Source organism: Falco peregrinus, chromosome 1 (assembly GCF_023634155.1).
Source record: "Falco peregrinus isolate bFalPer1 chromosome 1, bFalPer1.pri, whole genome shotgun sequence".
In the NCBI taxonomy this organism is placed as follows: Eukaryota; Metazoa; Chordata; class Aves; order Falconiformes; family Falconidae; genus Falco; species Falco peregrinus.
In genome coordinates this window covers 54,721,749-54,735,597 of record NC_073721.1, presented here as the reverse complement: position 1 = coordinate 54,735,597, position 13,849 = coordinate 54,721,749, and positions in this window count along the sequence as shown.

The window sequence follows — 13,849 nt, the reverse complement described above, 5'->3', positions numbered from 1 at the left end:
GAAAGCAGGTAGAACAAGTCTTGTGGTGCCTTTCAGCTGCCTACCCGAGCAATGTAAAAAGTACCAAGAGAACTCCTTTCTGGCACCTTCCCCGGTGGAGTTGTGCATGGGGTGTGTTTGGAACATTTTGTCACCAGCCGAGTCCAAAATTCAGCGCTTCCCTATCTCAGCCCAGAAAGCAGGATGAACTACATCTGTGGTACCTTTCAGCTGCCTACCGGGGTAGTGGAAGAACTTACAACGGAACTCCTTTCTGGCACCTTCCCCGGTGGAGTTGTGCATGGGGTGTGTTTGGTACATTTTGTCACCAGCCGAGTCCAAAATTCAGCGCTTCCCCATCTCAGCCCGGAAAGCTGGTAGAACAAGTCTTGTGGTGCCTTTCAGCTGCCTACCCGAGTAATGTAAAAACTAGCAACAGAACTCCTTTCTGGCACCTTCCCCAGTGGAGTTGTGCATGGGGTGTGTTTGGAACATTTTGTCACCAGCCGAGTCCAAAATTCAGCGATTCCCCATCTCAGCCCAGAAAGCAGGTAGAACAAGTCTTGTGGTGCCTTTCAGCTTCCTACCCGAGCAATGTAAAAAGTACCAAGAGAACTCCTTTCTGGCACCTTCCCCGGTGGAGTTGTGCATGGGGTGTGTTTGGAACATTTTGTCACCAGCCGAGTCCAAAATTCAGCGCTTCCCTATCTCAGCCCAGAAAGCAGGATGAACTACATCTGTGGTACCTTTCAGCTGCCTACCGGGGTAGTGTAAAAACTAGCAAAGGAACTTCTTTCTGGCACCTTCCCCGGTGGAGTTGTGCATGGGGTGTGTTTGGTACATTTTGTCACCAGCCGAGTCCAAAATTCAGCGCTTCCCTATCTCAGCCCAGAAAGCAGGATGAACTACATCTGTGGTACCTTTCAGCTGCCTACCGGGGTAGTTTAAAAACTAGCAAAGGAACTCCTTTCTGACACCTTCCCCGGTGGAGTCGTGCATGGGGTGTGTTTGGAACATTTTGTCACCAGCCGAGGCCAAACTTCAGCGCTTCCCCACCTCACCCCAGAAAGCAGGATGAACTACATCTGTGGTACCTTTCAGCTGCCTACCGGGGTAGTGTAAGAACTTACAACGGAACTCCTTTCTGGCACCTTCCCCGGTGGAGTTGTGCATGGGGTGTGTTTGGAACATTTTGTCACCAGCCAAGTCCAAACTTCAGCGCTTCCCCACCTCACCCCAGAAAGCAGGATGAACTACATCTGTGGTACCTTTCAGCTGCCTACCGGGGTAGTGTAAGAACTTACAACGGAACTCCTTTCTGGCACCTTTCCCGATGGAGTTGTGCATGGGGTGTGTTTGGAACATTTTGTCACCAGCCAAGTCCAAAATTCAGCGCTTCCCCATATCAGCCCAGAAAGCAGGTAGAACAAGTCTTGTGGTGCGTTTCAGCTGCCTACCCGAGTAATGTAAAAACTAGCAACAGAACTCCTGTCTGGCACCTTCCCCAGTGGAGTTGTGCATGGGGTGTGTTTGGAACATTTTGTCACCAGCCGAGTCCAAAATTCAGCGCTTCCCTATCTCAGCCCAGAAAGCAGGATGCACTACATCTGTGGTACCTTTCAGCTGCCTACCGGGGTAGTGTAAAAACTAGCAAAGGAACTCCTTTCTGACACCTTCCCCGGTGGAGTCGTGCATGGGGTGTGTTTGGAACATTTTGTCACCAGCCGAGGCCAAACTTCAGTGCTTCCCCACCTCACCCCAGAAAGCAGGATGAACTACATCTGTGGTACCTTTCAGCTGCCTACCGGGGTAGTGTAAGAACTTACAACGGAACTCCTTTCTGGCACCTTCCCCGGTGGAGTTGTGCATGGGGTGTGTTTGGAACATTTTGTCACCAGCCAAGTCCAAAATTCAGCGCTTCCCCATCTCAGCCCAGAAAGCAGGTAGAACAAGTCTTGTGGTGCCTTTCAGCTGCCTACCCGAGTAATGTAAAAACTAGCAACAGAACTCCTGTCTGGCACCTTCCCCAGTGGAGTTGTGCATGGGGTGTGTTTGGAACATTTTGTCACCAGCCGAGTCCAAAATTCAGCGCTTCCCCATCTCAGCCCAGAAAGCAGGTAGAACAAGTCTTGTGGTGCCTTTCAGCTGCCTACCCGAGCAATGTAAAAAGTACCAAGAGAACTCCTTTCTGGCACCTTCCCCGGTGGAGTTGTGCATGGGGTGTGTTTGGAACATTTTGTCACCAGCCGAGTCCAAAATTCAGCGCTTCCCTATCTCAGCCCAGAAAGCAGGATGAACTACATCTGTGGTACCTTTCAGCTGCCTACCGGGGTAGTGGAAGAACTTACAACGGAACTCCTTTCTGGCACCTTCCCCGGTGGAGTTGTGCATGGGGTGTGTTTGGTACATTTTGTCACCAGCCGAGTCCAAAATTCAGCGCTTCCCCATCTCAGCCCGGAAAGCTGGTAGAACAAGTCTTGTGGTGCCTTTCAGCTGCCTACCCGAGTAATGTAAAAACTAGCAACAGAACTCCTTTCTGGCACCTTCCCCAGTGGAGTTGTGCATGGGGTGTGTTTGGAACATTTTGTCACCAGCCGAGTCCAAAATTCAGCGATTCCCCATCTCAGCCCAGAAAGCAGGTAGAACAAGTCTTGTGGTGCCTTTCAGCTTCCTACCCGAGCAATGTAAAAAGTACCAAGAGAACTCCTTTCTGGCACCTTCCCCGGTGGAGTTGTGCATGGGGTGTGTTTGGAACATTTTGTCACCAGCCGAGTCCAAAATTCAGCGCTTCCCTATCTCAGCCCAGAAAGCAGGATGAACTACATCTGTGGTACCTTTCAGCTGCCTACCGGGGTAGTGTAAAAACTAGCAAAGGAACTTCTTTCTGGCACCTTCCCCGGTGGAGTTGTGCATGGGGTGTGTTTGGTACATTTTGTCACCAGCCGAGTCCAAAATTCAGCGCTTCCCTATCTCAGCCCAGAAAGCAGGATGAACTACATCTGTGGTACCTTTCAGCTGCCTACCGGGGTAGTTTAAAAACTAGCAAAGGAACTTCTTTCTGGCACCTTCCCCGGTGGAGTCGTGCATGGGGTGTGTTTGGAACATTTTGTCACCAGCCGAGGCCAAACTTCAGCGCTTCCCCACCTCACCCCAGAAAGCAGGATGAACTACATCTGTGGTACCTTTCAGCTGCCTACCGGGGTAGTGTAAAAACTAGCAAAGGAACTCCTTTCTGACACGTTCCCCGGTGGAGTCGTGCATGGGGTGTGTTTGGAACATTTTGTCACCAGCCGAGGCCAAACTTCAGCGCTTCCCCACCTCAGCCCAGAAAGCAGGATGAACTACATCTGTGGTACCTTTCAGCTGCCTACCGGGGTAGTGTAAGAACTTACAACGGAACTCCTTTCTGGCACCTTTCCCGATGGAGTTGTGCATGGGGTGTGTTTGGAACATTTTGTCACCAGCCAAGTCCAAAATTCAGCGCTTCCCCATATCAGCCCAGAAAGCAGGTAGAACAAGTCTTGTGGTGCGTTTCAGCTGCCTACCCGAGTAATGTAAAAACTAGCAACAGAACTCCTGTCTGGCACCTTCCCCGGTGGAGTCGTGCATGGGGTGTGTTTGGAACATTTTGTCACCAGCCGAGGCCAAACTTCAGCGCTTCCCCACCTCACCCCAGAAAGCAGGATGAACTACATCTGTGGTACCTTTCAGCTGCCTACCGGGGTAGTGTAAAAACTAGCAAAGGAACTCCTTTCTGACACGTTCCCCGGTGGAGTTGTGCATGGGGTGTGTTTGGAACATTTTGTCACCAGCCGAGGCCAAACTTCAGCGCTTCCCCACCTCACCCCAGAAAGCAGGATGAACTACATCTGTGGTACCTTTCAGCTGCCTACCGGGGTAGTGTAAAAACTAGCAAAGGAACTTCTTTCTGGCACCTTCCCCGGTGGAGTTGTGCATGGGGTGTGTTTGGAACATTTTGTCACCAGCCAAGTCCAAAATTCAGCGCTTCCCCATATCAGCCCAGAAAGCAGGTAGAACAAGTCTTGTGGTGCGTTTCAGCTGCCTACCCGAGTAATGTAAAAACTAGCAACAGAACTCCTGTCTGGCACCTTCCCCAGTGGAGTTGTGCATGGGGTGTGTTTGGAACATTTTGTCACCAGCCGAGTCCAAAATTCAGCGCTTCCCTATCTCAGCCCAGAAAGCAGGATGCACTACATCTGTGGTACCTTTCAGCTGCCTACCGGGGTAGTGTAAAAACTAGCAAAAGAACTCCTTTCTGACACCTTCCCCGGTGGAGTCGTGCATGGGGTGTGTTTGGAACATTTTGTCACCAGCCGAGGCCAAACTTCAGTCCTTCCCCACCTCACCCCAGAAAGCAGGATGAACTACATCTGTGGTACCTTTCAGCTGCCTACCGGGGTAGTGTAAGAACTTACAACGGAACTCCTTTCTGGCACCTTCCCCGGTGGAGTTGTGCATGGGGTGTGTTTGGAACATTTTGTCACCAGCCAAGTCCAAAATTCAGCGCTTCCCCATCTCAGCCCAGAAAGCAGGTAGAACAAGTCTTTGGTGCCTTTCAGCTGCCTACCCGAGTAATGTAAAAACTAGCAACAGAACTCCTGTCTGGCACCTTCCCCAGTGGAGTTGTGCATGGGGTGTGTTTGGAACATTTTGTCACCAGCCGAGTCCAAAATTCAGCGCTTCCCCATCTCAGCCCAGAAAGCAGGTAGAACAAGTCTTGTGGTGCCTTTCAGCTGCCTACCCGAGCAATGTAAAAAGTACCAAGAGAACTCCTTTCTGGCACCTTCCCCGGTGGAGTTGTGCATGGGGTGTGTTTGGAACATTTTGTCACCAGCCGAGGCCAAAATTCAGCGCTTCCCTATCTCAGCCCAGAAAGCAGGATGAACTACATCTGTGGTACCTTTCAGCTGCCTACCGGGGTAGTGGAAGAACTTACAACGGAACTCCTTTCTGGCACCTTCCCCGGTGGAGTTGTGCATGGGGTGTGTTTGGTACATTTTGTCACCAGCCGAGTCCAAAATTCAGCGCTTCCCCATCTCAGCCCGGAAAGCTGGTAGAACAAGTCTTGTGGTGCCTTTCAGCTGCCTACCCGAGTAATGTAAAAACTAGCAACAGAACTCCTTTCTGGCACCTTCCCCAGTGGAGTTGTGCATGGGGTGTGTTTGGAACATTTTGTCACCAGCCGAGTCCAAAATTCAGCGATTCCCCATCTCAGCCCAGAAAGCAGGTAGAACAAGTCTTGTGGTGCCTTTCAGCTGCCTACCCGAGCAATGTAAAAAGTACCAAGAGAACTCCTTTCTGGCACCTTCCCCGGTGGAGTTGTGCATGGGGTGTGTTTGGAACATTTTGTCACCAGCCGAGTCCAAAATTCAGCGCTTCCCTATCTCAGCCAAGAAAGCAGGATGAACTACATCTGTGGTACCTTTCAGCTGCCTACCGGGGTAGTGTAAAAACTAGCAAAGGAACTTCTTTCTGGCACCTTCCCCGGTGGAGTTGTGCATGGGGTGTGTTTGGAACATTTTGTCACCAGCCGAGTCCAAAATTCAGCGCTTCCCTATCTCAGCCCAGAAAGCAGGATGAACTACATCTGTGGTACCTTTCAGCTGCCTACCGGGGTAGTGTAAAAACTAGCAAAGGAACTTCTTTCTGGCACCTTCCCCGGTGGAGTTGTGCATGGGGTGTGTTTGGTACATTTTGTCACCAGCCGAGTCCAAAATTCAGCGCTTCCCTATCTCAGCCCAGAAAGCAGGATGAACTACATCTGTGGTACCTTTCAGCTGCCTACCGGGGTAGTGTAAAAACTAGCAAAGGAACTCCTTTCTGACACCTTCCCCGGTGGAGTCGTGCATGGGGTGTGTTTGGAACATTTTTTCACCAGCCGAGGCCAAAATTCAGCGCTTCCCCACCTCACCCCAGAAAGCAGGATGAACTACATCTGTGGTACCTTTCAGCTGCCTACCGGGGTAGTGTAAGAACTTACAACGGAACTCCTTTCTGGCACCTTCCCCGGTGGAGTTGTGCATGGGGTGTGTTTGGAACATTTTGTCACCAGCCGAGTCCAAAATTCAGCGCTTCCCCATCTCAGCCCAGAAAGCAGGTAGAACAAGTCTTGTGGTGCCTTTCAGCTGCCTATCCGAGCAATGTAAAAAGTACCAAGAGAACTCCTTTCTGGCACCTTCCCCGGTGGAGTTGTGCATGGGGTGGGTTTGGAACATTTTGTCACCAGCCGAGGCCAAAATTCAGCGCTTCCCTATCTCAGCCCAGAAAGCAGGATGAACTACATCTGTGGTACCTTTCAGCTGCCTACCGGGGTAGTGGAAGAACTTACAACGGAACTCCTTTCTGGCACCTTCCCCGGAGGAGTTGTGCATGGGGTGTGTTTGGTACATTTTGTCACCAGCCGAGTCCAAAATTCAGCGCTTCCCCATCTCAGCCCAGAAAGCAGGTAGAACAAGTCTTGTGGTGCCTTTCAGCTGCCTACCGGGGTAATGTATAAACTAGCAACAGAAGTCGTATCTGGCCCCTTCCCTGATGGAGTTGTGCATGGGGTGTGTTTGGAACATTTTGTCACCAGCCGAGTCCAAAATTCAGCGCTTCCCCATCTCAGCCCAGAAAGCAGGTAGAACAAGTCTTGTGGTGCCTTTCAGCTGCCTACCCGAGTAATGTAAAAAGTTCCAACAGAACTCCTTTCCGGCACCTTGCCCGATGGAGTTGTGCATGGGGTGTGTTTGGAACATTTTGTCACCAGCCGAGTCCAAAATTCAGCGCTTCCCCATCTCAGCCCAGAAAGCAGGTAGAACAAGTCTTGTGGTGCCTTTCAGCTGCCTACCGCGGTAATGTAAAAACTAGCAAGAGAACTCATATCTGGCCCCTTCCCCGAAGGAGTTGTGCATGGGGTGTGTTTGGAACATTTTGTCACCAGCCGAGTCCAAAATTCAGCGCTTCCCCACCTCACCCCAGAAAGCAGGATGAACTACATCTGTGGTACCTTTCAGCTGCCTACCGGGGTAGTGTAAAAACTACCAACGGAACTTCTTTCTGGCACCTTCCCCGGTGGAGTTGTGCATGGGGTGTGTTTGGAACATTTTGTCACCAGCCGAGTCCAAAATTCAGCGATTCCCCATCTCAGCCCAGAAAGCAGGTAGAACAAGTCTTGTGGTGCCTTTCAGCTGCCTACCCGAGCAATGTAAAAAGTACCAAGAGAACTCCTTTCTGGCACCTTGCCCGATGGAGTTGTGCATGGGGTGTGTTTGGAACATTTTGTCACCAGCCGAGTCCAAAATTCAGCGCTTCCCTATCTCAGCCCAGAAAGCAGGATGAACTACATCTGTGGTACCTTTCAGCTGCCTACCGGGGTAGTGTAAAAACTAGCAAAGGAACTCCTTTCTGACACCTTCCCCGGTGGAGTCGTGCATGGGGTGTGGTTGGAACATTTTGTCACCAGCCGAGGCCAAACTTCAGCGCTTCCCCACCTCACCCCAGAAAGCAGGATGAACTACATCTGTGGTACCTTTCAGCTGCCTACCGGGGTAGTGTAAGAACTTACAACGGAACTCCTTTCTGGCACCTTTCCCGGTGGAGTTGTGCATGGGGTGTGTTTGGAACATTTTGTCACCAGCCAAGTCCAAAATTCAGCGCTTCCCCATCTCAGCCCAGAAAGCAGGTAGAACAAGTCTTGTGGTGCCTTTCAGCTGCCTACCCGAGTAATGTAAAAACTAGCAACAGAACTCCTGTCTGGCACCTTCCCCAGTGGAGTTGTGCATGGGGTGTGTTTGGAACATTTTGTCACCAGCCGAGTCCAAAATTCAGCGCTTCCCCATCTCAGCCCAGAAAGCAGGTAGATCAAGTTTTGTGGTGCCTTTCAGCTGCCTACCGGGGTAATGTAAAAACTAGCAACAGAACTCCTTTCTGGCACCTTCCCCGATGGAGTTGTGCATGGGGTGTGTTTGGAACATTTTGTCACCAGCCGAGTCCAAAATTCAGCGCTTCCCCATCTCAGCCCAGAAAGCAGGTAGAACAAGTCTTGTGGTGCCTTTCAGCTGCCTACCCGAGTAATGTAAAAAGTTCCAACAGAACTCCTTTCTGGCACCTTGCCCGATGGAGTTGTGCATGGGGTGTGTTTGGAACATTTTGTCACCAGCCGAGGCCAAAATTCAGCGCTTCCCCATCTCAGCCCAGAAAGCAGCTAGAACAACTTTTGTGGTGCCTTTCAGCTGCCTACCCAAGCAATGTAAAAAGTACCAAGAGAACTCCTGTCTGGCACCTTCCCCGGTGGAGTCGTGCATGGGGTGTGTTTGGAACATTTTGTCACCAGCCGAGGCCAAACTTCAGTGCTTCCCCACCTCACCCCAGAAAGCAGGATGAACTACATCTGTGGTACCTTTCAGCTGCCTACCGGGGTAGTGTAAGAACTTACAACGGAACTCCTTTCTGGCACCTTCCCCGGTGGAGTTGTGCATGGGGTGTGTTTGGAACATTTTGTCACCAGCCGAGGCCAAAATTCAGCGCTTCCCCACCTCACCCCAGAAAGCAGGATGAACTACATCTGTGGTACCTTTCAGCTGCCTACCGGGGTAGTGTAAGAACTTACAACGGAACTCCTTTCTGGCACCTTCCCCGGTGGAGTTGTGCATTGGGTGTGTTTGGAACATTTTGTCACCAGCCAAGTCCAAAATTCAGCGCTTCCCCATCTCAGCCCAGAAAGCAGGTAGAACAAGTCTTGTGGTGCCTTTCAGCTGCCTACCCGAGTAATGTAAAAACTAGCAACAGAACTCCTTTCTGTCACCTTCCCCAGTGGAGTTGTGCATGGGGTGTGTTTGGAACATTTTGTCACCAGCCGAGTCCAAAATTCAGCGCTTCCCCATCTCAGCCCAGAAAGCAGGTAGAACAAGTCTTGTGGTGCCTTTCAGCTGCCTACCCGAGTAATGTAAAAACTAGCAACAGAACTCCTGTCTGGCACCTTCCCCAGTGGAGTTGTGCATGGGGTGTGTTTGGAACATTTTGTCACCAGCCGAGTCCAAAATTCAGCGCTTCCCCATCTCAGCCCAGAAAGCAGGTAGATCAAGTTTTGTGGTGCCTTTCAGCTGCCTACCGGGGTAATGTAAAAACTAGCAACAGAACTCCTTTCTGGCACCTTCCCCGGTGGAGTTGTGCATGGGGTGTGTTTGGAACATTTTGTCACCAGCCGAGGCCAAAATTCAGTGCTTCCCAACCTCACCCCAGAAAGCAGGATGAACTACATCTGTGGTACCTTTCAGCTGCCTACCGGGGTAGTGTAAAAACTAGCAAAGGAACTTCTTTCTGGCACCTTCCCCGGTGGAGTTGTGCATGGGGTGTTTTTGGAACATTTTGTCACCAGCCGAGGCCAAAATTCAGCGCTTCCCCACCTCACCCCAGAAAGCAGGATGAACTACATCTGTGGTACCTTTCAGCTGCCTACCGGGGTAGTGTAAAAACTAGCAAAGGAACTCCTTTCTGACACCTTCCCCGGTGGAGTCGTTCATGGGGTGTGTTAGGAACATTTTGTCACCAGCCGAGGCCAAACTTCAGCGCTTCCCCACCTCACCCCAGAAAGCAGGTAGATCAAGTTTTGTGGTGCCTTTCAGCTGCCTACCGGGGTAATGTAAAAACTAGCAACAGAACTCCTTTCTGGCACCTTCCCCGATGGAGTTGTGCATGGGGTGTGTTTGGAACATTTTGTCACCAGCCGAGTCCAAAATTCAGCGCTTCCCCATCTCAGCCCAGAAAGCAGGTAGAACAAGTCTTGTGGTGCCTTTCAGCTGCCTACCCGAGCAATGTAAAAAGTACCAAGAGAACTCCTTTCTGGCACCTTCCCCGGTGGAGTTGTGCATGGGGTGTGTTTGGAACATTTTGTCACCAGCCGAGGCCAAAATTCAGTGCTTCCCAACCTCACCCCAGAAAGCAGGATGAACTACATCTGTGGTACCTTTCAGCTGCCTACCGGGGTAGTGTAAAAACTAGCAAAGGAACTTCTTTCTGGCACCTTCCCCGGTGGAGTTGTGCATGGGGTGTGTTTGGAACATTTTGTCACCAGCCGAGGCCAAAATTCAGCGCTTCCCCACCTCACCCCAGAAAGCAGGATGAACTACATCTGTGGTACCTTTCAGCTGCCTACCGGGGTAGTGTAAAAACTAGCAAAGGAACTCCTTTCTGACACCTTCCCCGGTGGAGTCGTTCATGGGGTGTGTTTGGAACATTTTGTCACCAGCCGAGGCCAAACTTCAGCGCTTCCCCACCTCACCCCAGAAAGCAGGTAGAACAAGTCTTGTGGTGCCTTTCAGCTGCCTACCCGAGTAATGTAAAAACTAGCAACAGAACTCCTGTCTGGCACCTTCCCCAGTGGAGTTGTGCATGGGGTGTGTTTGGAACATTTTGTCACCAGCCGAGTCCAAAATTCAGCGCTTCCCCATCTCAGCCCAGAAAGCAGGTAGATCAAGTTTTGTGGTGCCTTTCAGCTGCCTACCGGGGTAATGTAAAAACTAGCAACAGAACTCCTTTCTGGCACCTTCCCCGATGGAGTTGTGCATGGGGTGTGTTTGGAACATTTTGTCACCAGCCGAGTCCAAAATTCAGCGCTTCCCCATCTCAGCCCAGAAAGCAGGTAGAACAAGTCTTGTGGTGCCTTTCAGCTGCCTACCCGAGCAATGTAAAAAGTACCAAGAGAACTCCTTTATGGCACCTTCCCCGGTGGAGTTGTGCATGGGGTGTGTTTGGAACATTTTGTCACCAGCCGAGGCCAAAATTCAGTGCTTCCCAACCTCACCCCAGAAAGCAGGATGAACTACATCTGTGGTACCTTTCAGCTGCCTACCGGGGTAGTGTAAAAACTAGCAAAGGAACTTCTTTCTGGCACCTTCCCCGGTGGAGTTGTGCATGGGGTGTGTTTGGAACATTTTGTCACCAGCCGAGGCCAAAATTCAGCGCTTCCCCACCTCACCCCAGAAAGCAGGATGAACTACATCTGTGGTACCTTTCAGCTGCCTACCGGGGTAGTGGAAGAACTTACAACGGAACTCCTTTCTGGCACCTTCCCCGGTGGAGTTGTGCATGGGGTGTGTTTGGAACATTTTGTCACCAGCCAAGTCCAAAATTCAGCGCTTCCCCATCTCAGCCCAGAAAGCAGCTAGAACAACTTTTGTGGTGCCTTTCAGCTGCCTACCCGAGTAATGTAAAAACTAGCAACAGAACTCCTATCTGGCACCTTCCCCAGTGGAGTTGTGCATGGGGTGTGTTTGGAACATTTTGTCACCAGCCGAGGCCAAAATTCAGCGCTTCCCCATCTCAGCCCAGAAAGCAGGTAGAACAAGTCTTGTGGTGCCTTTCAGCTGCCTACCCGAGCAATGTAAAAAGTACCAAGAGAACTCCTTTCTGGCACCTTCCCCGGTGGAGTTGTGCATGGGGTGTGTTTGGAACATTTTGTCACCAGCCGAGGCCAAAATTCAGTGCTTCCCAACCTCACCCCAGAAAGCAGGATGAACTACATCTGTGGTACCTTTCAGCTGCCTACCGGGGTAGTGTAAAAACTAGCAAAGGAACTTCTTTCTGGCACCTTCCCCGGTGGAGTTGTGCATGGGGTGTGTTTGGAACATTTTGTCACCAGCCGAGGCCAAAATTCAGCGCTTCCCCACCTCACCCCAGAAAGCAGGATGAACTACATCTGTGGTACCTTTCAGCTGCCTACCGGGGTAGTGGAAGAACTTACAACGGAACTCCTTTCTGGCACCTTCCCCGGTGGAGTTGTGCATGGGGTGTGTTTGGAACATTTTGTCACCAGCCAAGTCCAAAATTCAGCGCTTCCCCATCTCAGCCCAGAAAGCAGCTAGAACAACTTTTGTGGTGCCTTTCAGCTGCCTACCCGAGTAATGTAAAAACTAGCAACAGAACTCCTATCTGGCACCTTCCCCAGTGGAGTTGTGCATGGGGTGTGTTTGGAACATTTTGTCACCAGCCGAGGCCAAAATTCAGCGCTTCCCCATCTCAGCCCAGAAAGCAGGTAGAACAAGTCTTGTGGTGCCTTTCAGCTGCCTACCCGAGCAATGTAAAAAGTACCAAGAGAACTCCTTTCTGGCACCTTCCCCGGTGGAGTTGTGCATGGGGTGTGTTTGGAACATTTTGTCACCAGCCGAGGCCAAAATTCAGTGCTTCCCAACCTCACCCCAGAAAGCAGGATGAACTACATCTGTGGTACCTTTCAGCTGCCTACCGGGGTAGTGTAAAAACTAGCAAAGGAACTTCTTTCTGGCACCTTCCCCGGTGGAGTTGTGCATGGGGTGTGTTTGGAACATTTTGTCACCAGCCGAGGCCAAAATTCAGCGCTTCCCCACCTCACCCCAGAAAGCAGGATGAACTACATCTGTGGTACCTTTCAGCTGCCTACCGGGGTAGTGGAAGAACTTACAACGGAACTCCTTTCTGGCACCTTCCCCGGTGGAGTTGTGCATGGGGTGTGTTTGGAACATTTTGTCACCAGCCAAGTCCAAAATTCAGCGCTTCCCCATCTCAGCCCAGAAAGCAGCTAGAACAACTTTTGTGGTGCCTTTCAGCTGCCTACCCGAGTAATGTAAAAACTAGCAACAGAACTCCTATCTGGCACCTTCCCCAGTGGAGTTGTGCATGGGGTGTGTTTGGAACATTTTGTCACCAGCCGAGGCCAAAATTCAGCGCTTCCCCATCTCAGCCCAGAAAGCAGGTAGATCAAGTTTTGTGGTGCCTTTCAGCTGCCTACCAGGGTAATGTAAAAACTAGCAACAGAACTCCTTTCTGGCACCTTCCCCGATGGAGTTGTGCATGGGGTGTGTTTGGAACATTTTGTCACCAGCCGAGTCCAAAATTCAGCGCTTCCCCATCTCAGCCCAGAAAGCAGGTAGAACAAGTCTTGTGGTGCCTTTCAGCTGCCTACCCGAGTAATGTAAAAAGTTCCAACAGAACTCCTTTCTGGCACCTTGCCCGATGGAGTTGTGCATGGGGTGTGTTTGGAACATTTTGTCACCAGCCGAGTCCAAAATTCAGCGCTTCCCCATCTCAGACCAGAAAGCAGGTAGAACAAGTCTTGTGGTGCCTTTCAGCTGCCTACCCGAGCAATGTAAAAAGTACCAAGAGAACTCCTTTCTGGCACCTTCCCCGGTGGAGTTGTGCATGGGGTGTGTTTGGAACATTTTGTCACCAGCCGAGGCCAAAATTCAGTGCTTCCCAACCTCACCCCAGAAAGCAGGATGAACTACATCTGTGGTACCTTTCAGCTGCCTACCGGGGTAGTGTAAAAACTAGCAAAGGAACTTCTTTCTGGCACCTTCCCCGGTGGAGTTGTGCATGGGGTGTGTTTGGAACATTTTGTCACCAGCCGAGGCCAAAATTCAGCGCTTCCCCACCTCACCCCAGAAAGCAGGATGAACTACATCTGTTGTACCTTTCAGCTGCCTACCGGGGTAGTGTAAGAACTTACAACGGAACTCCTTTCTGGCACCTTCCCCGGTGGAGTTGTGCATGGGGTGTGTTTGGAACATTTTGTCACCAGCCAAGTCCAAAATTCAGCGCTTCCCCATCTCAGCCCAGAAAGCAGGTAGAACAAGTCTTGTGGTGCCTTTCAGCTGCCTACCCGAGCAATGTAAAAAGTACCAAGAGAACTCCTTTCTGGCACCTTCCCCAGTGGAGTTGTGCATGGGGTGTGTTTGGAACATTTTGTCACCAGCCGAGTCCAAAATTCAGCGCTTCCCCATCTCAGCCCAGAAAGCAGGTAGATCAAGTTTTGTGGTGCCTTTCAGCTGCCTACCGGGGTAATGTAAAAACTAGCAACAGAACTCCTTTCTGGCACCTTCCCCGATGGAGTTGT